The 25,578-nt window shown below is 40.3% G+C and overlaps 1 protein-coding gene across 3 annotated transcripts in view; it reads left to right on the top strand.

Moving 5' to 3' along the window:
* The first annotated feature begins 385 nt into the window (after positions 1-385).
* lingo3b (leucine rich repeat and Ig domain containing 3b) overlaps positions 386-25,578 on the top strand; it is a 39,681-nt gene continuing 14,488 nt past the window's right edge. The window contains exons 1-2 of one of the 3 annotated variants that reach the window (XM_079348742.1): positions 386-468; positions 2,985-3,742. The gene's annotated coding sequence lies outside the window, so the exon portion shown is untranslated. Of the gene's footprint in view, positions 523-583; positions 672-2,984; positions 3,743-25,578 lie in introns of those variants that run through there. The other 2 variants (XM_079348740.1, XM_079348741.1) reach the window with 2 other exon arrangements.

Below are 25,578 nucleotides of genomic sequence, written 5' to 3'. Positions count from 1 at the left end.
ACAGCGCACCTTCTGTTGTATGATTACTGCTGCTAGCCGAGAGAAGACAAATGATAAAATCTTGTTAGTTTTTTTCAATTTCTGTTATACGACACATGTGAGTGTAGATGTGTTAGATTGACATTATGGGAAAGCTTAACAACTAAATACATAGGTATTAAAAACACAAATATGAAGAATTTATAGTCCTAAATGTGTCATTTTTATCAATATAATCTTATGGACTTACAAGTCTTTTTCATAAAATGCTTTAAAAGTGATTAAAATGCTTTAAAACATTTATAAAAAAAAGTCAGCAGGTGAAAAAAAAAGTCTTTAAAAATGCATTGTGTCCCAGTAGTTAGTCTGTGTTTTCCATGTTGAGCCCTAATAATATGATTCCTGTTATTGATCAGTCATGCCCTGTTAGGGCCGGTAGGGGGCGCTCACGGTCACGATGGATCAGTCTTAAAAACAGCCAAAAAGAAGGTATCCTGTCCGAATCATGTCCGAATATCTATTTGATATCCACTTTTTTTCGAGGTAGGCCTTCAGGAAAACACATTGTAAAGATACATTTCGGATAGCTTTCTGTAAAAAAAAAAAAAAAAGTTAATTTATTTGATAGCATTGTTGACTTTAACTGTTGCTGCTCTGAACGACTTTAGCTCTTTTTTTGTGCTCCACACAAGGTCAGTGCTTTAAATCATGTTTAGATCAGTTGTGTAGCTTAGTAAAACGCATATCCTAAACATTATTTGCATGCACACTCTTTTGTTGTTGTTGTGGGCGTGAGGAATACTATTCACAACAAAATGCATTTGTTGTGATTATTTGAACCAAAACCCGTTTTTTGAATTTTTTTTTTTTTTTTCCATACCTGTATTGCATGAGTTTAATTGCTGCACATACCAAGTGACGCTGGAGTTTTAGGTCATTGAATTTTAACGTAAAGGGCTATCATGAAACAGTATCTGGGCTCGTACCAGCTTATCAATTACCAAACACACTCTTGTCTCAGAAGGTAAAGAAAGGGTTCAATATATATATATATATACATATATATATATATATATATATATATATATATACACACACACACACACACACACACACACACACACACATATATATATATATATATATATATATATATATTACTATATATATAAGTAATACACGCTGGATTATCTGTAGTTCCTCCAAGTTGCTGAAGCAAACAGGTGTTGTGTAAAACATGAACATTGTAATCTGTGTAAATCTACAGTTAAAGGCATGAATAGATATCTAAATCCATTTAAAAAAAATCAGCATTAGAAGCACTAGACATTTATTTTGTAAGCTGGGACACTTAACTGTTGCATTCATGAGTTACGTTGAGGCTTTAACAGATGAAAAACAGGTGTTGTATGTTAATTTGCGTTTGGGTGTTGGACGCGGATTGGCCCTGAGCGTGCAGTGGTAGGTGTTACCAGAACTTGGCCTCCACCAGGCATCATGACATGCCTGACCCCTGGCCCCGGGGTCACAGGCCAGACTTTTCCTTTCCTGTGATGAGCTGTTACCTGACCTCTGGGCAGTCAGTTGGGCTAGAAGAGTGTGTTCCTCTACGTGTATTTCTGTGAGTGTGTTTGTGTTTACGAGTGTGTGAACCTCAGCACCCTGTGATCTGATTTGCCCTGACAAGGCAAGAGGACCAAACAATAAAAATGTCTATTTTCTCTCTCTCATTCGCTCTGTCTCTCCGCAATGCTTCAGGCGAAATGGGGGCGGTGATTAAACAGAACAGATCTACAGCAAGAATGACAATCTCAAAGAGCCATTTTTGGAAATCTAATTCCCCTTTTTGTATATTTTATCTAACCACTGCATCAGTACCATTTGTAATGCCATGTGGCTCGTTATTCTTCAGCATTTTACTGTGCTAGCATGTACTGGAGAGGGAATTTTTATTAATTATCACCTCTGGGATTAGCTTCCATTTTTTTGACAAATCCCCAAATGAGCATAGGTGTAGCACTTCCAAGGCCTTTGACAACCTGTAACAACCTGCTGGAGAAGATCAGAGCTATTTCTTTCCCTTCTTTTGAATTGAGTCTAGAACCAAATTATTGTAGAAATTTCTTGTTTTACCTTTGTAGCTAATTTGTGTCTCACGCGTCTTCATTCAATTCAAGTCACAGAGCAAATCCTCTGTTTCCCTTAAAGCCAAATCCCTCCTGATCTTTGATAAGATGAGAAGGTTTTAAGTCTAACAACACTTACTGCTGTTCGGAGTGTTTGACTTTCTAAGCATCTGGATGAAAAGACACTATGTCTGCTGCATCGATTATGTTTAGAATGTGTTTTACCAAAAAGCCATGTTTATTTTTTTTTATACAAAAAAATATATTAAGATTAAGTTTTAATGTCAATTGTATGCAAAAGAAATACTAAGACAAATACCTCTCATTTATGATTCCTGTGAAACTATTATGTTGGGCTAGAATACATGTCAGTACTGGGGTAACTGTGAGGTTTACTAAGAATCATTTCTGTTGCAGTAGACAGGATGGACAAAAGATTATTTTTGGATTCAACCACTGTCAGAATCAGAAAAAATCAACATATAAGAACGAGATTTTTTGGCAATTGGCATCGTTTTATGTACCTTATTGATTTAAAAGAGCCCTTGATTTATTTATTTTTTTGACGTTCAGATGATTCATTGTAATATACTGTCCTCTCACTGTTTATCTAGAATCAACAGAATTCCGCAAAACACACCTTTCAGTGTCTTCGTAATATGATCATTTAAGAATTATGAACGTCTCAAACCTCTAAGCAAGCAAAATCCCTCTGTAAGGGAGAATTGTGGATACTATTCATTTTACATCTCTTATTTCAAATGGTCAAACCAAATTTATGATGTTTGTTAGTCAACTGTAACTGAACTGGGGGGCTGCCTGATTCCATACTGGAAGCACTTAAACCTTGTTTTTAAATATCTTTTTACTCTCTTCCAGGTTCCAAATCCACATATTTCTCTGTTTCTGCCGTTTCCTCTCCCTCCTAAATCTCTGCCTTCGGTATCTTCAATTTTCTTTCCTGCCTGCCTGTTTAGAGAGACTCTCTGAGCCTTACGCCCTGCAGCACACTGAATTGTGAATCCAAACAGCTGGAGCAGCAGCAGATAGACAGTGACTGAGAAGGGGGGAGGAGGGGGAGTGATACAGAGTGAGTGAGCAGAGAGAGAGAGAGAGAGAGTTGAAAAGCATGCCAAGTGAGAGCGAGGCGCTCACACCGAAGCAGGCAGAGGCAACAGCTACGGCCACAGCATGCTTGTTCTCTGTCCCCCCTCACTTGTCTTCTAATCCTACATCTACGCCGGGGGAGATGGAGGGCACACTGACCCGCTGAGGAGCACCGTCTTTGGGAAAAAAGGGACAGTCTCACCCCTCCCCCACACGTGAATGCCTGGATCATATCTTGCTGGGGACAATAAACAAAAAGGAGTGAAAGTTGGTGTGTACCAGCAAGCCTGTCAGCAGGAGGGAGGAAGGGCGAAGGAGAGAAGAAGAGGGGGATGAGTGGCAGGTTTGGCTCAGCAGCTGATGCCAGGGTCTGAGAGAGAGACGGAGACAGACTGAGGCTGAGCGGAGGAGCGGAGAGCTGGCACGTGTGGAGCGGTGTGTGCAACTTGTTTGCCGAGAGGGAAGGAAAAATGAAATACGCACACAGCTGGACCGATGAAGAGGCATCAGAGAGCACGCTTTAGTCCTGGGTATGTACAATTCCGCACAAAGAGATGTTCTTGTTTCCTCAATGGTTGCTATGGTTTTTAAAAAAAAAAAACAGCTCTGAAATCTTTGAAACGCAACAGTGCTGGTTTATGGTTGATGTCTACCCATCTTGACAAGTCTCTCGACTTGCCCTCGGATACTTGCAGCAATAGAAATAGGACGATAAGGAAAGACCGTTTGGGTGTGTGTGTGTCAATGGTCATGCTTTCATACTATCCACATCCTGTTACAGCGTGATTTTTTTAAACCAGTTGAGGCATTTCATAATGGGTTTCATAAGCTGTCGGCGTGATGCTTGTAAATAAACCTCCACTGCTGGAATGTTCAGCATCACTGGACGAATTAAACAATCCCATCACACTCATATTCACACTTGTTTTTGTGCCTGTTAACATCTCCCATTACATTTACTGTGAGCTATTTGTTCTGCACACAGTGTGCAGCCATAAATTGTGCCATAATAAAACATCAGAAAGGATTGAAACTTTTTGTGGCTGGTGCCAATCAGAAACAGGGACTTGTTTGTACACTGAGAAATGCACAGCTCTGCTCGCCCTTGCTGCACTGCCATGTGGCATGTCATGTGGTAACATGACATGTGTGGCCATGTGTTATGTCACTTAGTGGCAGAGTGCATATGGCTATTGACAGTAGGTCTGTATGAGGTGTATCTGCCAGACGCTCATCTGTCCATCTATGTCACCTGCTCACTCTCTTTTCTTCTCCTGTTTTCCCAACATCATCTTTCTTACTCTCTTTCTTTCTTTTTCCAATTATAGGCTGTCACCTCTCTCCCTCCCTTCCTGATCCTATCTCCTGTTTCATTCTCGTGCTAAGCAATTACCTTTACCTGACTCGGCCCCTCCGGACAGCATGGCTGGTTAGTTTCCTGTCTGCCTTTTTTAACAATCAAAGAATTTGGGGGGGGGGGGGGAGCAAAGAGAGCGACCTCAGTGAAGCCTGAAAACAGCACACTCTTCATATTACTGCTGCTCTCATAGATCCAGAAAAGATATGAAAATAGGAAATGGCTGAGGGGCCTTTTCAGAGCACAGAAGAATTATGTCTCTAATCATGCAATCAGCTCATTATTTCCTGCTTCTCATTAACTTGTTTGGGTTTCTAACTGTATCACAGGCCCAGCGTCTTTTAAAGAAAAAAAACAAAGAGAAGTTTAAAAAAAAAAAAAAGTACCCAGACAGAGCTGGCGGGTAGATCGCTCGCAGCATATGGGCAAACTCTCAGCGTCTGACAAGAGAGCTGAAAGCCCTCACAACCTTTCTCCCTGGTCGACTCCTCTTGCATTAATTAGCGAATCCACCCTGGTTTAGCCTTTTCTCTATGTTCTCTTCTATAACATCTTAGAAAAGTACTGGTCCAAAGGAAACGCACATTTCATATTTACATAAAAGCCACCTCATGCTCCTACCACCTGTAAAACCTTTAAGACTTACAGTGTGACAGCTATCTGTAACGTAGCAACGCTATTCTTGATGCTGCCAGATTATTGTGAAGGGACAAAGAAGAAGTCTGAGAGTGGTAATAAGACATTGTTGGATCACTCAGGAGGAAGATGAAATAAGGAGAACCAAACAGATAGAGAGAGATGGGTAGAGTGACATTAAATAAAGAAATGAAAACACGATTTAGGCGATACTGAGTTAAAAGAATAAGCTGGAGAGAAAGTTAAGGTGTGGGCAGAGAGATGCAAGAATATTGATGAATATGGTTTTCCTGGAAGATTTTGATGTCTGATGTCTTTTTGGAGCTTTGAAAACTGAGCTTTTTTTTCCTTTTAGTCAAACAGAAGGCTAAGAAAAGGACACAAATAGGGAGACATGCAGGTTGTCAGAGGAAGCAGATGATGTTTGATTTATTCATATAAACCTTCTGCTTCATCCCCTTAAAGGAACATTTCAGGTTTTTGTGTGGTCATCATTCCTATTGGTTATTAAAAAGTTTGATACACCAACAGTGAGACGACCAGAAGATCGTGACTTAGGAGGCAGATGTGTCCAAGAAAAGGCTCTAATACCATCACAAAGAAATAAATATTTACAATGACTTGATGAAGATGTGTTTCTGAGAAGACTGTGCTTTAAAGGAGAAAATATTTAACTGGAATTCATCAGTTGAACACAAACAGCCCCCCAAATGATTATTTTTGTGCTCCTTATTGGCATTTTCAGTTTGATCTCCATACAGATAAATATCAGTATATTAACATTTTGCTGCACTGCTTTCAAACCGATACATGATCAAATGAATATAAAGAAACATTCAGTATTCACCCAGCTAAAGGATAATAGAGAAGCAAGCAGCTGTAGCAGATCAAACATCCGCTTTGTCTCTGTCCATTTCTCTTTGCTTGTTTTGTAGCCTATTCATCAAGCAGCATGTTTAATAAAAACGTCCAATTGCACTTTTGTCCTAAAATATATACAGTATAAAAAAAGAAAATAATGCTAATAGTTTCTGTGAGTGTTGTCCATATGGGAAACACAGTATTTTATTTGCTGTGATTTATTTTTTTAATATTGTTTATTTGGCATTTCCAGCTGGATATTTTGGCCGTTGATTATTTTTTTCCGCCAGACACCTGCACTAAATGCTCACTAAGAGCTGCTAAATACAGGCTAACATAAACCCTGACCTCATGCTCTATATGTGAATAATCACAGAATCTCGGTAATGTAATGTTATCAATATCAGGGACCACATGATGCATATTTTATTGTTACTTATCCTGCGATTTACTCCTAATACGAAACAGTTAATAGCTTCAAAGGGTAGCTCTAAACAGTGCAGGATGTTTGCCAGGACAGTCTGGTCAGAGTGTTATAGTTCTCTATCTTGTCTTTTTGAGCTGGTATATTGATCACAGCGTTTCTTAACATAGACTGATATTAAGGGTACAAACATTTCAGTGTGGTTTATTTCAGTGGACTTGATTATTGTCCTTTCTGGCTTCCCAAATGCTCATGTCCAAGCATTGAAATTGGTGAATTCCCTCTTTGGTTATAACAGAAGGGCTATAACCCTTCGGCAGAGTGAGGCGTTCAAGGTCCGTGGGAATACGACAAACAGAAGGTTAAAGTTTGGTCGAGAAAAATGTTAGGGTAAATGTTTCTGTTGAAGCAGTGAGGGGCTGAGTAGTGAGTGGATTTGATAGGGAAAGTGACTGGGGATATGTTGGCGTGTTAAAGGAGCTTTACACCTCAGTGTGTGTGTGTGTGTGTGTGTGTGTGTGTGTGTGTGTGGGTGTGTGTGTTTGCACAATGTTTGACCTTGAGAATTGAATCAAGGGTTTTATGGATGTCCTGTGTGGCAGATAGGTGGGGCCTGTATTCGAAGTGACATCCACATGTTCAGGGTCTCTTTGGGTGGTCTGCCTTCACTAACGCTGACATACAGTAAAAGATCGTGCTTAACAGTCCTACGAAGCTGGTTATCAACCTGAAGTAAACTCAGAGTTGCCAAGAGCATGTTCACGTAAAAGGGCAGTGTTTTTCATTTAACCTATCACAATCATCACCGCGTCTGCTGTCAACATTCATATCTACAGACTCTATATTCACAAAAATGACATACTTTATTAACAATATAAATATGTTTAAAATAAACAGGCTCCCAAAGACTGAAGTCACACAGCTTCAGGAACAAATGCAGGAACCACAAAATGGCATTAAAAGGATAATCTGGGAGTATTAACATGAAAAGTGCGGCTTATTAAATATGTTCCATCGTTAGTTCATTTAGAACTGATTATAATAACTCCTGTTTCTTCTCTGAGCTGGATGCATTGCTCTGACTGTTTACAGTGGCGAGTAGATCTATAACACTTTGAGAAGTTCTATTTCAGCCTGCAGCTCTGACAATCACAAACAGAGCGGCGTGGAGACGTGAAACATTAACATGAAAATACAACTCAAAGCCATAAGAAGATATTTGTAATCTTCAACTAAAACACAGCGCTTTTTCAGTCTCTGTTGAAGGATGAAGGATATCAGCGACGAATAGTTATTAACTTAAGGGACTATAGTCTCATGTAAAATCCTACAGGACACTTTAAGTGTCCTCCCTCGTCTCCATCAGCTCCGGGAGCTCCATGATCTAAAGATCGGATTGGTCAGTGAGCAGAAATGTTTACAGTATATCGCCAATACCATGGCGATATACCAGGTAAGAAGTTAACAACCCTCTTGGGACTGAAAACCAGGGTTAACCTTGAAGTTACCTTGCTAACCTCAAATCCTGCTTCATATTACAGGCTCCTGGTGTTGAATCGCTTGATGGTGATTGAGGTGCATGCATGGACAAGGGCAAAACACCCACAGCTATCTCACACAACCTCAAAGCTATAACAGACACAAACACAAACACACGCACACGCACACACACACACACGCACAAACACAGCAAAACACTAGTCTTCATTAAAGCATAGAATTACAGTACAGAACCTTGATGTTGCATCAGAGGCTGCAACAGAATTTAATGCGTTTGATTTCAGTATCATCCAGCCAAAAAGCATGAGTGAGTGTGTAATGTTACAGCTGAGTGTGTATGTGTGTCAACAGGTTATGAGGCTTTTAAGATGTCAGCTGCTATCGTTTCGACTTACAGTAAAAAAATAAAGGCCAGGATCCCGGTCAGCAATGAACAGGTGGGCCTTGTCCTCAGGGCAAGTAACCAGCATGTGTGAACTTCGACTTCTCTGGAGTCTCAGGCTCACTCTCGACTCCATTAAAACCTTTGACCTTTCTTCCCCACCGCCTCTTTCTCACGATTTCACTCCCTGCCTCACAATAAATTATTCTCTCTCACACTTTCCCTTTCTTCCTCATTCTGCCCTTTCACTTTCCATTTGTTTACTTTAATTTACTCTCCTAGCTGCATTTTCTCAGATGTGACTCCCACGCCTCGAAATTCTGCTGGTTATTGAGCGGCTCCCAGTTTCTGTCGGTCTCTCTGTGTGTCTTCCTCCCTTTCCCTCTCAGTCTCTTTCCATCACATCTGCTTTGGTCTGATAGGACTAACATTCATAATGAATAGCATTTAGCTTCACTTCATTATTCAGTATGAGACAATCATCCCTGGAGTCATTCTCAGTCTCTGTGAAATAAACTTGCACGTTCAGTTTAGTTATGCTTGAGTCTTTAATGTGGAAATACAAAAAAAAATCTAACCTACTGAAATAGAAGTTATTTATAAAAAGAAGTTTGTTTTAATAGATTAATGCCAATGTGACAAGAGGTTGCTCAAATAGGTATTGAATCTTTTTCAAAGTAGTTGTATGAAACAGTTTTACATTTAAACACGAACTTATATTTATTCAAATTTTCAAATCCAAAGAAGGTCATCATCTTTAGTTGTACGCTTAGATCACTACAGTAGTGGTGCAACAGATCAACTAAACAGCTTCATAGAGGGATGTTGTCTGAACTGTATCTACATTGTGTTTACATGGACGGGAGGCTGGCCAGCAGTGTATAAAAGTTGTTTAAAGGGACTTTAGAAAAGAAGAATTACATACTGTTCTCATCTGCTTATATGAATGTCTCGTAAGTGTTTTTAGATCATGATCATTTCATGTAAATTTACATGCCATGTGAAGCTAGGAGCAAACTAAAGAGTGCTATCATTAGCCAGCCAACACAGCAATGCAGCTCGAGATGTTTTGGTTTCATGCTGGTGCTCAAGAGACATCGACTGGATCAAAAAGTCGCACATTCAACCTTTTAAAGGTGTTGCGCATACTGGTGTTGTTTCCTCTTTTTTAGATCCTCGCTTGTGTTGTTCTTACTATCTGATGTACGTCACTTTGGATTAAAGTGTCTGCTAAATGAAATGTAGAACTTAGATCAGCCTAAATAAAGTAACATTAGAAAAAACAGACGGATCATAAAATCATAATCTCTCTCACTCCCTTTCTCTGTCTCATGTTCAGTTAGCGCGCAGGAAGGTGTAAATCAGCCTGTCGTTTAAACTGTCCTGAGCCCAGGAAAAACAAAATAAGATCATATGTTCATTGTTCATTCATGTTTGAATAGTTTGATATTCTTAAAAGTGCATAAACAAAACAAAGTAATGTCACACGTTGGACAAAAAAAAAATCGTTATCAAAAACGTGCAGAAAAGGCACAAGGAAGACAACATCAGCACTTACAGAGGTTAACAACAGTTGTGCTGTATGATGCTTATCAATGTTTCTTTACTCTTTCTTCACTCTGCTACCACAGAGCCGCCACTGACGGAGTTGGCACTTGTCTTCTTCCTCCCTTCAGTCTCCTCCTGTTCTTTGTGGCACTTCCTGTTTTGACGCATGGGTGCAGGGTGGGTGGACTGAGCAGACATCCGACCCTCACTGGTTCAGCTCAGCTCATCCTTTTGGGAAGTGGTGTTCGTTCTGTACCAGCTGAAGCCAGCGTTATAAGATTTAGTCCTTCTGGAAACTGATTTTGGAAAAGCTCCATGTTTGTTTCCGGACTAAGAGCTGAAACAGAGATAACGCTGACATATTTAATATTCTGTTTTTAATTCAATTTGGCTGAACTCTGAGGTAGCTCGACACATTCTTAAAGAAATCGACAGACAACTGAAAACCTCTTATTGTAAGTTTGTATTTCTTTTACTACACGTACAGTCGGCCCGCTCAGCCTTTATTGCTGCACCTATGTATGGAGCTTTCATCATGTAATCAAACTAGGTCGTAAAAAGGAGATGAGATCAGAACACCTTTTATAGTCTGAGGATAATCTTGGGGTCAGATGTGAATGTCCTCTTTGGTCAGTGGTTTTGACCATTTCCAAAGCTATGCTGGGATCAGTTTTCTGTCGCATGTTCTCTGGCTGATAAACTCCCAAGTATTTTAAACCTGACAAATCCTACGTCCATCCTGAATGTGTAACTCTAATAAGACCCCTTTTAGATTATGAGAAGGAGCCTTGTGTCTTTTAATTTGATCTATGATCGTTCTTATTGTGTATGATTAAGGGTATTAGCACAGTAAGCTGGAGTTAAAACATGAACAGAACAGGTGACCTCACCTGTTGCAACAGCTACTATCCAATCCACAATCTGTGTGTGCGTCTGTATATGTGTGTGTTACGTTGTCATTACCTGCCCAGCATGAATAGGTCTTTGTGTTTCTCACACTTCATTAAATGTTGAGGTGGGTCATGAAGTGTGTGTCGCTGCTCTCGTGCTTCCTGTCGCTCTGCTGATGTTAAGGCAGGTCAGATTGATTAACCCTCTATTTGTCAATGTGTGTGTGTGAGCAAAAATGCACGGACGCCAATTTATACCGAATGTACTTTAACTTATACTGTTATATATTTATAATTATCTTATGTTAATCAAATGTTATTGCATGTTAAATAGTTTTACCCTACATTTTAGTTATGTAACTGAATTACGGTAATGACCTACCACAGGATGCAGTAGTGCTGCTTTCTTCACTCCACTCTTCTTCTCTCTGTCTCTCTCTTCCTTTAGCGGACGGTCTGTATGTGGGAATCTATGTTGTTTGTCATTTTTTGTAGCTCAAGTGAAATTGCTGCTAGTTTTGCTTGAATTGATATTGAAGAGAAAATGTCTCAATCTGTCCCAATTGATGTATTTTTTGCAGATCTTTTGCTTTTTGTTTCACATTTTGGTCAAAGCAACTCAACAGTGTTTTTTTTTTTTTTTTTTTTATTGAAGTGTAGAAAGATGTTGTAATTACAGTTAATTAGAAATACAAAATATAAATTAAAATTACCCATCATGCTTTACTAAATACAGAGGCTGGGAAATGATGAAATCATTATATGCTGTGTATGCATTCGAATTTACTGTATGTAAGCGATAGATAAAAATAACTGCCCTGATGACCTGTAGTGTGTGTGTGTGTGTGTATTATCTAATTCCATCTGTAGAGCAGACCTTTGGGGCAGGGGGGATGTTATTCATTAACTTTGACTACATGACTCCTAGGAGAGAACAGTGTGTGTGTGTGTGTGTGTGTGTGTGTGTGTGTGTGTGTGTGTGTAGGTGTGTGTGCATTATGATCTACACACACACACACACACACACACACACACACACACACACACACACACACAAGGTCAATCAGGCTCACTCTTCGCCCTCTCTCCTCTGTCCCTCCTTCATCTGTGAGTCTCAGTAGTTGAGCGGCTTTCTGATCTGTAAGGACTCTGCTAATGAATGTTATATTGCTATTGATTTTTCCTCTGATCTCTAAGTTTGTTCAGCCACGATACAAACCGTGTTTTCCTGTGAAGTCGTGAGGCAGGGCTCAGCTGATAGCTGTGATGAAGTGTTGTGCCCCAGCCCAGCAAATTGGATTTTAATGATTCAAGTCTAATTTTTTGAACACTGCTCACTGCTCCATTGCAGAAAGTAAAGTCTGACACCCTCTTTTTGAGAGGCTTCTGAGGCTCTTTAAATTGTGAAGGAATGGAAAAGGAAAATACTGTCACCATAAACTGGCCCATACTGTTGAAACGGTACAGGTTACATTAGATATAGTGATTTTGGTGCCCCAGTTCAAAAATATGTAGGCCTATTATGCACAGCACTGACTGTGTGGGAATTTTAAATGACTCCAAAAATGTCAAATATAATTAAAAGTTTGCTGCAAGTTTCATCTCTTGAAGTTAGCTAGCATAGCTTGCAAGCTCCAATCTTATACAGCTACTGAGAGAGACCATTTGAAACTGCTATCACTGCATAACTGCTGTTTGAGTTTGATGAGAAGGAAAAAATAAACGTTTTATTCAACATTTATAGGCAACCTTAGATGTTACTATCTTGGAACGTGTTGCTATCAGCTACTGTATAGTCTATGGGAGATGGGGCTTTTTTCTTTTTTTTCTGGTCTTTCAGGGTAGCCCAAAAATAATTACATGAGCTATAGGGGACTTCCATGTCAATGCATCCTCTCCTGTGCGTGCATTGCAGCTGGTTACAGTCTGACAGGCAACTTGAGAAGAAAGAATGGATGCTAGGTTAGAAGACGCATACTGAATTGTTATCTGTGCCTGCAATATTGTGCATCAGTCAATGCTGTTCAGACTAAAAACAGAATGTAGAACAAAACAGAGACACCAGAGATGTGTCTTTGTACACATCTCTTTTCATTTGCTGAATCTAGAGATTATGGATGTTAGTGTAGCAGCTTTCAGATGTCTGTAGTGATGTCTGTGATGTCTTTTAGCCCAGCCCAAGATGGCTGGGCTAAAATCTGATTTTGAAATTTTGAAATTAAATGGGGACACAATATACTATGTGTCTATTTTTTCTGAGAAGTCAGAACAAAAACAATGTCAGTTTTCAGTCGAATCCACTGGACCAAACGCCGAACGTCAGGCACGTTATTCACTGCCAGCTGCCTAATGTCACCATGTGCATGAAAAATGACGTAGAAATCAAATACCCCTTTGTAAAAACAAAATGCACACAGCTGTGATTTTTATTGTGAGTGGTTTTTAGTTTTTCTCAGAAGGGGGGGAGGGGGCGGGGGACAATGGGCATTGTTGGGTAAGAATGTTTGAAGCACAAATCTGAGATTCATCAATATATTCATACTTGAATTTGTTCTGCTCTGTGATCACAATTTAGAACCTCCTGAGACCATGCGTACGTACAAATTATAGCTTTCTCAGAAAATGTTACCATAGACGAAATCCAGGACATTTTAAAAATACATTCAGTAAAAAAATCATTTATATATGTAAATGTATTTTTTTTATTTTTGAAAAGGCAAGAATTAAAAAGCTAAGGAAGAACAACATGTTTTTTAATGCAACATCCAATATATCAATAAAATATATCAATACATCTTTAAAATATATTTCATATGGTTATACTGCTAGGATTTAGGATTTATCTTTTGGAAAATGTAAAGTTCTGCACGATAGCTGCAGTGATAGTGCAGAATGTAGAAACAATAATGATGTAGTTAACGGTTGTGCATACACTTTACATTAAATGTCCTCTGTGATGAAGAGGGCATAAATTGTTTGGGTGAATGTAGTTGGACTAATTTTCTGTAATGTCCTTCCGCACTGTCTCTCTATTCTTTCCACACACACAATCATGTTCACACACATACATTTTGCTCAGAGGGAGCACAGATTCAGACATTATTTCTGCCTCACTGCTACACAAACAGGCCTGCAGAAGCCTGGGGACAGTTAGCCATTGGTATGGGTACACTACACACACACACACACACACACACACACACACACACACACACACACAATGACCCGGGCACACATGTGCGTCACCCTCGCTGTAGGGCAGGAGGCATGTGGAAGTCACTTGGGGATGCCAGCACATATGTGTTGCTTTGTCCTTCATTTGTGTTACGTATATTAAAGAGGCCAACAGTTGAGTCCCTTTGAAAATGTGTCCAGTAAAGTTTATGTAAAGATGAAGGTTGGCGACCTCTTTAAAATGAAAGCACTCTTTGCTTGGCATCTTCTTCCATTTACACAACAAAACCCCCTTAATCCCCCTTGAATCCAGTTGATGTTTTCCACCAGTTTTTAAATCAGTCTGAGGCTTGTTGCCTTTTTGAAAATCAGTCACAGAATTATATAGCGTATGAAGACACATTTAAAAGAGAGGCTGCATTATTCAAAAACTGACAGATTGAAATAGGTGGACAAAGAGGTTGTTGTTAATGTGCATGTTAAAGTAAGTGAGTGGGCTTGGACTGACAGAAGTATATTATTTTGCAAAGCTTCAGCCGGGAGAGGATCAGATATTCTTTGCTGTGTATATCTGTCTGTCCTCACTGAGTCATACAAAGTGCTGGACCAATTAGCCTTACATTTCTTGTACACATTTATGCCTCCATGGGGCGAATTCTAATTGCCACTTTTGGCCATCATTTTGAGATTTTGCTTTGTCCAAAATTTTTCAATGTGTATTCATTATGTTTGCACAAAGACTGGTATGTAATGTGGTGAAAGACATCCTCTAGGACTCTGAAAACATTATAGGTATACACCATATAGTGTTTAATGCTTTTACATGATATGTGTTTGATAATAGGTTTATTTAGCTAACCATGTTGTTATATATTCCTAAACTTTCTCTACCACCCCCTCTGTCTAATGTTCAAGCAGCATAGCAGCAGAGTACGATGAGTGGGCTCACTAAATTCATGACAACCCAGACTTCTACAGATACAGATCATGTAGGTCTGTTTGTTCTGTTGTAATCACACCTCATCATGTGACTGTTTGCTATGCTTTTCCATTTCAGACACAAAAGCTCACAGTCATCTAATTCTGTGAAGACCCACCTCCACTCTGTTGATCCCACTTGGTTTTTTATACATTTTTTGCCGCCATCCTGCTTTTTTTTTTGGGGGGGGGGGGTTATCATCCCAAATCCACATGTCTCTGACACGCCTGGCAGGGATCTGAACTCCACTGAAGGCAAGTTAGCCTGTGTTGTTGCATAAGTCTCCCTTTACTCAGTATCTTTCTCCAATTTAACCAAAGTGACATGTTTGTTTGGATAGGACAGCAGCCTGCACTGAGTTTGCTCTTCTTGTCTGTCTTTTTTTTTTTGATTATTTGTTAACTTATTTTCACCAAACTGTTGTGTTCTCCCGATAAAAAAAGAACAACCTTGTTTCTCAGCTGCTTTTGAAAGAAGACTTTCGACAGATAGTCACGTTATTAAAAAGACCTGTTGGGAAAGTTACCCTGGGGCACTTTTAAATCAGAACAAAGTTTAGCTTTGTGCTTCATGCATGAGTTATTTCAGCGTATTTGAGCTCCACATTTAGACCTAATTGACAGTTTTAAGTCCATCATATTTCAACCGGAGACTCAGTCCTGATCAGATTCTGCAGTAAAGACATCTATGCTGTTTAGTTTTTCTCACTCACAGAACTACTGTTCTTTCTTTGTTTTCTCTTCCATTACTATTCCCTGTTCCTCGAGCCCTTTTTCCCTCCCTATGCTACAATCCTTTTCATCCTTATTTCACACTTTCAGGCTCTCACAATTTGACTTGAACCATCAACTGTGCCTAAACGCCCTCCTCCCCTCCTCCCTGTCTATTCCTTCCCCCTTTTAACCATCGAGTCATGAATTTATTATGCGAATCAAAATAGAGCAATGACTCTTTGTCCCCATCCTAGCATGTCATTGGTCTAGAATGAATAATTCAGCTACAGTGGTTGAAGTCAGATCAGTGAGAAAAAGAGAATTATTTTGGAGCCGCCACCATTCAGGCTATTTTGGAAAAGGCGAGCTGTCAGCGTATTTCCTGCCGAGCTCACTCTTTCGTCTTTCTATCTTCTTACTCGCACTCATTCCTCCCACCAGCTCACGTGAAGAAACAACTGATTCTTCTCTGTCCTTGGGAAGGGTGCATATAAAACAGGATTGGCGTTGGATAAAGTATTCCTCGTTTTTTGTGCGTTTTATATTTTTTGCCTCCACAAAGACGTCCATTCATTTCATTATGCAGCGCTGTCTGTCTCAGTCTCTCTTCAGGTTCGGTGTTTGCTGTTTTAGATGTATAATGACAGTTATTGAAGGCCCAACGAACGTGTTACAGAAGTTGTCATTTTGCATTTGTGATATGTGTAAGGAGGACATCACAAACGAGAGGCTAAAGAGAGACTAAAGTACATATTGTTTCACATCAGTTAGCCTTTTTGGCATGTAAAATGATACAGAACCAAACCAACAGATGACGATCTCATAACCCTCAAAAGTCACAGAGCAGGTCCATTGAGCAGTTTATCACCTACACGTCTCTGTATAATGCTTACATGGACAAATGCATTTGGGATGCAAAATGGTGCACCTAATAATCTCACAACCCGGTAGGTTAACAACAGGAAAGCGATGATCGTGGATTTTGGATCTGAGGAATGATGAATTTTGTTTTAATTTCACAGCTTTAGTAAAATCACATAACACTCCTTGGAAAATTAAATGTGGTACTGATTGCCACATTTTAAACAGGAATAAAAAGGTCATCAAATATTCCAGTGCAAAATAATTAAATTAAAAAGTGAGAAAATGGTGCTGCAAACTAAGTTAAACCAATAATCTGATAACTCTACAAGTGAACATCAGTGGGCCATCAAGCAGTTGACTTGATCACGTCCATACGTGGTCTTCACATCGACAATAAAACAGACCCTCAAGGGTCTATGTGGGATGCCAAAGAAAGTGAAGGGTGCAGCTGAGGGCCATTGAGCGGTCAACCACCCACACGTCTATGTATGAGCTTCACATGGACAAAAACATACATACACAAGTTCCATGTGCATACAAGTTCAATCATGCAGTTGGATTCCCACACATAGATGCAGATGCACACTTGGAGGATAATTCTCAGCCTCCTGGGGCATCATTGAATCTTTCCAGCCATGACCTCGCTAAGAGGAAGAGAGGCAGTGAGATTAGCATTAAAGGGAGCGAAATGAGCGATGGAGGGAGTCCTTGAATTTTAACCGGATGCACCCCAGGGAGAACTCCCATCATCCCTATATGTGTCTTCAATGCCAGAGTCCCACAGCTTCCTTTAGGAGCTCAGGGATCCTTACTGCTTAAATATTTTCAGAGGGGAACTCATCTGGCATCCATTGCTTTAGAAAAGCTTATTTTTGGGAAGGAACTCATTTGATGAATCCGAAGCAGAGGGTTTCTCTTATCTGGGTTTTAGTGCTGGATAATGACATTCCTCCAGCTGTAGCCAATTCTTCCAAAGCAGAGAATGTACCAGAGGATAAATGTCACTATCACTTATCTGTAATGTGATCAGGCTTCTGACTACGTCTTCCCTATGGTGGTGTGGGTTTAAATGGAAGTTTCCTGCAATGTGGCAGCTTATTCTTTAACTTGGGCTCACAAGGACGGGAACTAAACTGAATGATACTTTATGAACACAGTCAAATCTGACTGCAGTGCCCAAGACAGTCTTGTTTTAGAATGCAAGTTCATGCTTGACCTCCGAACACCTGAGAAGTTGACACATTTCTTTAGTGGCTTTTGCATCAATTTTGATTGTGTCAAATACACGGTGGACTTTTGAGAGTTTTCTTCCTTTTTTTACTTTGTTTCCAATTTACACAGTTTATGTTGCTTCACTCTCCTCCCACCTTGTTGACATTGACCAAGTACTCAATAGGACAATGGTAAAAGTGCAATCATGACAAAGTGACCAATACATCTTTCCTTTTGCAAATGTTTTCTCTTCGTGAATAAATCAATCATTATATACGAGGAAAAAGATGAGGACATCTACTAGAATTTCTTTTTTACATTGTTTGATATAAATACAACTGTACCACTGAATGTTCTATGAATGTGGATGTTACATCTTAAAATGTCCTAGTACTATATTCAGAACCTGATAAATGACTAAGAACTCTACGAACTGCCAACAGAAAAGTGATTAAGTGAAGAATTTAAACAAATATGAAAACAAATCTTATTTCTGAAGCAAACGTATGCCTTTACAAATCCCACATTGTGAAATGTTTCCAGCCAGGGAGATAAATATTCCATCTCTGAAATTAGCTTGATGAGAAAAATACCGTATTACCTGTAGTACCAGAGATGGCATTGAGGAAGAAAATAAGATTTGGATTGTATGATACTGGAATTACCCTCTGTAGTCAAGGTGTGTGTGATATATGCTGACAGGCTAACAGAAGTATTATCAGCTACGTTTCCACATTGCTGTCAGTCAAAAAGTCTAACCTGAACTCTATCCCCAAAGCTCCTTCAATCCAGTCTTTTTTCATAATTTTACCTTCTTTTTACTTCTCCAACATCCCTTATTTGTTCAACAGCTATCATGACCTTTCCAGGAACTTCCTTCTCTGTCATCCCTCTCCTCCTCCTCCTCCCCCTCCTCCTCCTCCTCCTCCTCCTCCTCTCAATGATCTGTTTCACTTCACCACCTTGCTCTGCAGTTGCTTACAAAGCCTTCACAACCACCTTTGTGTATACGTACACGTGTGTATATGTGCTTGCGAGTATATAGGCGGGGTTGTTTATCCTCCTCTGGGATCTCTGGTGCGAAGAGGATCCAGGAAGTGTGATGAGCACCTCCTAATGTCCTGTGAAGCATCATCTTCTTACACACACACACACACACACACAACCGCACATGTGCTGTGTTTGTGTTGTAACCACAAGCTGAGCGGTTTTTTTTATCAGTGCTGAGGGATTGTCGCCTTTGTTTTCCCAGTACAAAGGATTCGGCTCTCTCCTCCACCATGCTTTTGCTTTTTTTTTTTTTTTCATCTCCATCCTTGTCACTCTCCACTCTTCTCCCCTCCCCACGTCAACCGTTTTTCACCTCCATTTCTCTGCGTTTCTCCCCCCCCCCCCCTTTCTGCCCCTTCATCCCCCCATCTGAAACGGTAGCGACAGCTCCTATTGGTTGTGCTGCCAGAATCAGAGAAACAGGCAGCCAATAGGCTTTTGGGCTAACAGGGTCACTATTATCCATGAAGCAGTGCAATTACTCTGCCGTCTACATCGCTGCCATGTATGCATATGTAATGCCCTGTCCTTGTACCTTTACTGCATAATTTCACTGCACAAAACATACGGTTGATTTCAAACAGCTTGAGATTTTCTATGCTGATGATTTTATGTGAAGTTGTGACATTTCTTAGCGTTCCATTTTGCAACTGTCAAAAATAAAATGACAAACAGTGTGAGTACAACTCAACATACATTTGCAATGGGTTTATGGATTTAGGTAAAAAATATGTATATATATTCATCGTAAATTCTCCCCATGTGACGCATGTGAAGGCCAGGGAAGGAAAGCTGTCACACTCCTCCCCCCCCTCCCTCAGTTCTCTCCCGTACTCATTCCTTTTTCTCCATGTTTATGTGCCTCACAGATGGTTATATATTAGTCCCACATACCAGTCACTCAATCACTCAGGCTGCATTTCTGCTGTGAAAGTGACACAAGCGTTACTCTTTTCTTCTGAGGATGTGGCCTTTTCCCTCTGTAAAAGGCCACTGAAGCCTTTCTGTTAAGAGAATATTTAAAATACTAAGCTACGAATGATCTTGCTATGTGGCATCTACCAGCATCAGGAATCCCAGGCCTCTCTCGTGGCATCTGATTGAGCATCGGCCCTAATTTGCATCATTAATTCCTCTATACTGTGGAGTAGCTTTGACCTTCCTCCATCATTATTGACAGGGAGACAGAGCATACGTCTCACTACTCTTTGCCCTCTTTCATCCATCAAACTCTTTTTTTCCTGTTCTCTGCGTCCATCATCTCTTCCCCTGATACCCAAACCATCCATCCCTTATTGTGGTGATTTTATTCAGCAGAACACTTATCTTCTCTTCTCAGTCTTCTCCATGCAGGTTCTTTTCATCACGTATCCCTCTCCACCCGTCTCATTTGCGGACAGTGTTGGCTGTCACTGGTTTTAAATTCCCTGTTTGGCTTGCACCAATCTAATGACCTGGTGAATAGAATTTATTTATATTCTTCTTGAAACCAATGGGATATAAACACACTCCTACTCCTCGTGCAAACACACACACAAACCACATGCTAAGCTATACTGAAAAAGGGGCCGTTGCTTTTCAGGTCTCTGAAGAAGTGTTTTTCTTTCACAGCAATCGCCTGCCTATCAACACAATCTGTGGCTGCTCTGTTTGGCACTGAAAAGAAGACGTGATTTCACTTCCCAATGACCAACCTTTGGGATTACCCCCACCATTTTGTTTTCTGGAAACTCATTAGCCTTTTGAAAGGAAATGACACCAGAAATGAACTCCCTTCACATCCCGTCTACAGCCTAGTACTCACAGCTGTGATGACACAGACTCCTGTTTGCATGAATGCAACAATATGAGGTCTCATTTATCAACATAACCCACAAAATACTGTACGAGTAAACACAAGACGGATAAATACACTGTGAGTATTCCAGAAATATGAGGAAATGCCATCGAACCAAGCTTATGGCGATGACCAAGCCTTTTAAAGCATGTGTGAGATAATTAATGAGTCATTTCAATCCACGCCAGTAATAAGGCCACATATCCCCAAAGGGTAAAACTATTCAAGGCTGTTCAGTCACTTGTCAGAGTGTGTGTCGCTCAAAGTGATGGATGTCTGCATGTGTGAATCTTTTCTCCGAGACGGGTCAGGTTTGATTAAAAATGTTATCTCCCTGCTGTCTTTAACCCTTTCCCTCTAACTTGCATCTTTCTATAAGTGTAGTAATGGGAGCATTTGCTGGTTCATTACACCTCAGGAATAAACTGCTGCCACACTTAATGCTTTTTCCCGATATACTAAACCATGAAAACACGGGCTTACTGGCACAATTTGTGCCTGTAAGCCCATAATCACAATTGTGCCTATTTTTGCAGCTTCAGCAGTGCACGTAGTAGATTTAATGGCTCGTAAATCTTGTATCTGCCTACCAGCTGGCATGTTGCCAAACCTCTGCTCTTCGCTTGGAAAAAAATCATAGACACACATAGTGGCACATGCATCTCACAGACCAACATTTTTTTCCACAGCTATTTTACTCAGATGTGACAGAAGAAAGGTTGAACTCCTACTGTAAGGAGAAGGACTATGTAGCAGTGTTTGCTAATGTGGAAAGTTCCCATCTTAAACAACAGGTACACTCCTTCTACACTCAACAAAAATATAAACGCAACACTTTTGTTTTTGCTCCCATTTGTCATGAGATGGACTCAAAGATCTAAAATTCATTCCAGATACACAATATTACCATTTCTCTCAAACATTGTTCACAAATCTGTCTAAATGTGTGATAGTGAGCACTTTTGCTTTGCTGAGACAATCCATCCCACCTCACAGGTGTGCCACATCAAGATGCTCATCAGACACCATGATTAGTGCACAGGTGTACCTTATACTGCCCACAATAAAAGGCCACTCTGAAATGTGCAGTTTTGTCTCACAGCAAAATGCCACAGATGGCGCAAGCATTGAGGGAGCGTGCAATTGGCATGCTGACAGCAGGAATGTCAACCAGATCTGTTGCTCGGGCATTGAATGTTCATTTCTCCACCATAAGCCGTCTCCAAAGGCGTTTCAGAGAATATGGCAGTACATCCAACCGGCCTCACAACCGCAGACCACGTGTAACCACACCAGCCCAGGACCTCCACATCCAGCAGGTTCACCTCCAAGATCGTCTGAGACCAGCTACTCAGACAGCTGCTGAAACAATTGGTTTGCATAACCAAAGAATTTCTGCACAAACTGTCAGAAACCGTCTCAGGGAAGCTCAACTGCATGCTCGTCGTCCTCATCGGGGTCTTAACCTGACTCCAGATCGTCGCCGTAACAGACTTGAGTGGGCAAATGCTCACATTCGATGGCGTCTGGCACGTTGGAGAGGTGTTCTCTTCACGGATGAATCTCGGTTTACATTGTTCAGGGCAGATGGCAGACAGCGTGTGTGGCGTCGTGTGGGTGAGCGCTTTGCTGATGTCAATGTTGTGGATCGAGTGGCCCATGGTGGTGGTGGGGTTATGGTATGGGCAGGCATCTGTTATGGACGAAGAACACAGGTGCATTTTATTGATGGCATTTTGAATGCACAGAGATACCGTGATGAGATCCTGAGGCCCATTGTTGTGCCATACATCCATGAACATCACCTCATGTTTCAGCAAGATAATGCACGGCCCCATGTTGCAAGGATCTGTACACAATTCTTGGAAGCTGAAAATGTCCCAGTTCTTGCATGGCCAGCATACTCACCGGACATGTCACCCATTGAGCATGTTTGGGATGTGCTTGACCGGCGTATACGACAGCGCGTACCAGTTCCCACTAATATCCAGCAACTTCGCACAGCCATTGAAGAGGAGTGGACCAACATTCCACAGGCCACAATTGACAATCTGATAAACTCTATGCGAAGAAGATGTGTTGCACTGCATGAGGCAAATGGTGGTCACACCAGATACTGACTGGTTCTGAGTCCCCAGACCCTCAATAAAGCAAAAACTGCACATTTCAGGGTGGCCTTTTATTGTGGACAGTCTAAGGTACACCTATGCACTAATCATGGTGTCTGATGAGCATCTTGATGTGGCACACCTGTGAGGTGGGATGGATTATCTCAGCAAAGCAAAAGTGCTCACTATCACACATTTAGACAGATTTGTGAACAATGTTTGAGAGAAATGGTAATATTGTGTATCTGGAATGAATTTTAGATCTTTGAGTCCATCTCATGACAAATGGGAGCAAAAACAAAAGTGTTGCGTTTATATTTTTGTTGAGTGTATAATGGCTGAGAATGGAGTGTTTCAATAAAATAGCAAGGATCATTTCTCAATCAGGAGGCGCATCAATGACTAATTTTCTTTGGATGGTCAACAAAGTTAGTTTGACTCTCCCTCCTGAATAAAAGCATGCTAGGGCTGAACGATTTGACTATTGTAACTGTGATGTACCCATGTGCAATAGTCACAATACATTTACAATAAAAGTCTGTCTGATATCACCATCAGTAGTCAGAGAAACCTTGTTCATGCAGTCTGTGTGTCCCCTGCATGTTGAAATATATCATGCAGGGGTACAGAGTACAGATAGAGTAAGGGGACATGCCGCTGATTGTTCACTTCAAAGAAAGAAACTGTATTTATCTGTTATCATTTCTAAATGAAAGAAGTAGAAGTTGAAATAAAATCCTGATGTTTTTTTTCACTCAATATCTTTCAGCCCTATTGTGTGAGTTATGTGTGTGTGTGTATACCTTGTAAATCAGCTATATGTTTATATTTAAAAAACCTAACTTTATGTTTAAGTTAATTTCGATGGGGTGTACATACCAATCCCTCCCAGTTTTTCGCCCTGCCCTTGTAAGCAAAAATGACCACAACACTTGAGTTTCCTTAAGATAAGAAATCCCTGACCCTCTGGATCACGTGAATCTGATAGGGATGATGTCACATTTTAGAAAACAGTGTGTTTCTGTTTTCCTGTGACTGAGCCTGAGAGAGACTCGGCTCTACACCTGAAAGGACACCATATGGTTGCAGGCAAGGTTACTGATCTAATAAGCTCGGTGTCTGGGCTGCCCTCTGTTGTTTGCTCACTACACTATACTGTGTGTATTTGCCTTTGTGTGTTTCTGCATGTCTTTTTATGTGTCTCTGCTCTCAGTATGTGAAGCCATGTGCTCAGGTTTGAGCCAAAGAAAAACAGGTCAAAACAGTGCAGGGTGTTAGAATCATCAGAGAAGCTAACACTAATTAAATGTGCCAGACCCTCCAGAGAAACAAAAGATTCATTGTTCTCTAAATGAGAGCACTGACAGAGATTCTCTCTGTTGTCAGAATATTTTATTTCTGACAGGTTAAGATGGTCAACGCAACATCAAGACCGTTCTGACCGACTGTCCCCTGTAAATGGACATCAAATGTATTATTCTGAGAGAATGAGAAGGAAAAACTTTAAGGGAAAACCAACCAAAAATTGGTCTAGCCATAGGAACACAATGACACCAACTACAGAATGGTTTCACAGCCATGATGGTTTGCCAGATCTTCATTCTCCCCAGAGGCTGAACCTCCAGACTTTGAAGAATGTACAACTTTTCTTCCAGTGCCCCCTTGAGGTTATTTTTGTTATTTAAACACTTATTTAACACAACTATTGATCAATTACTTAATACCATTTATATATGTCATAGACCTGCATGGTTATCCCCCTTTTTTTATTATATTACCTTCATCAAGCCAAATCTGCACTTAAATATTTAAATATTTCTTAATATTTAAATATTTCCATTTAGCTGTTAATGAGTTTAACCAAAACAGTTCATGTTTAAATGGATTACATTATACTTTTTTATCGTCATTAACGGCATGCTATCATATCCTGCTGTTGGCGTGTAATTTGAACCTTATTGACCCTGTATAAACCTGCTCTCTCAGAACGCTCCGTTTTGGTGTGTGTGTCTCTTTAAATGCAATGAGCCCCCCTGAGTTTTCCTGGTAGGCATCACTCCTCTGTAGAGAGAATGAAAATTTTGCTCTAGGCTGCAGGTGGAGTCCATGGGAGGAGATATAAGGGGAGATATAAGGGGAGGGGATTTTCCTACCAGAAGGAAAGTTGTGATGTCACAAACTGAGAAATTTGAAACAGAGCACTTTTCTCTGTGTGGTAAGACATCTGCAGACAACAAACAGAGGACTGGATGGATTTATTAATTATTTAAAGGGGAAATATGAACAATCCAGTTTTACAGAGTTTTTGAACATTTGTCAAATGGGGTCAAATACGGAAAGCTCCTCCACAACAGGTATTTACGTCTATAAAACGTTTTGACACAAGGCAGTGCAGCCTGAAGCCAGAGTACTGTCTTCTTGAAAAAGCTTCTCTGATCTTCCAGACGCAGCAGATTGGATTCATGACTCTGTTTGAATCCTGTAATAAAAAGAAAACCAATGTAGAAACACATGAACATTATACACAGTTAGCATAAACAAACCATTATAGCCCAACTTATGACAAATACATGGTTGCAAACTAGTCAAAATATTGCCCAACAAGTCAGTAATATATTTTCTCTGCTAATGGGAGATCAATGGTTAGATGGCAGAATAAACATCACTGCAGATATTATTTAAACAGACTTAGACGTAACGTTAGGCTGCATCATTACCGGTGACATCATTGTCACATTTAGCAGCTTTAGCAGAAAGTCAACACAAGTTATGTCTCCGGTTTGCAAACATATAGATAAATATATCCGTCATACATTGTCTTCAAAAAGTGT

This window comes from Symphodus melops, assembly GCF_947650265.1.
Source record: "Symphodus melops genome assembly, chromosome: 7".
NCBI lineage: Eukaryota > Metazoa > Chordata > Actinopteri > Labriformes > Labridae > Symphodus > Symphodus melops.
The sequence above is the reverse complement of the archived record's forward strand: the minus strand, read 5'-3'. Positions and strand labels throughout refer to the sequence as shown.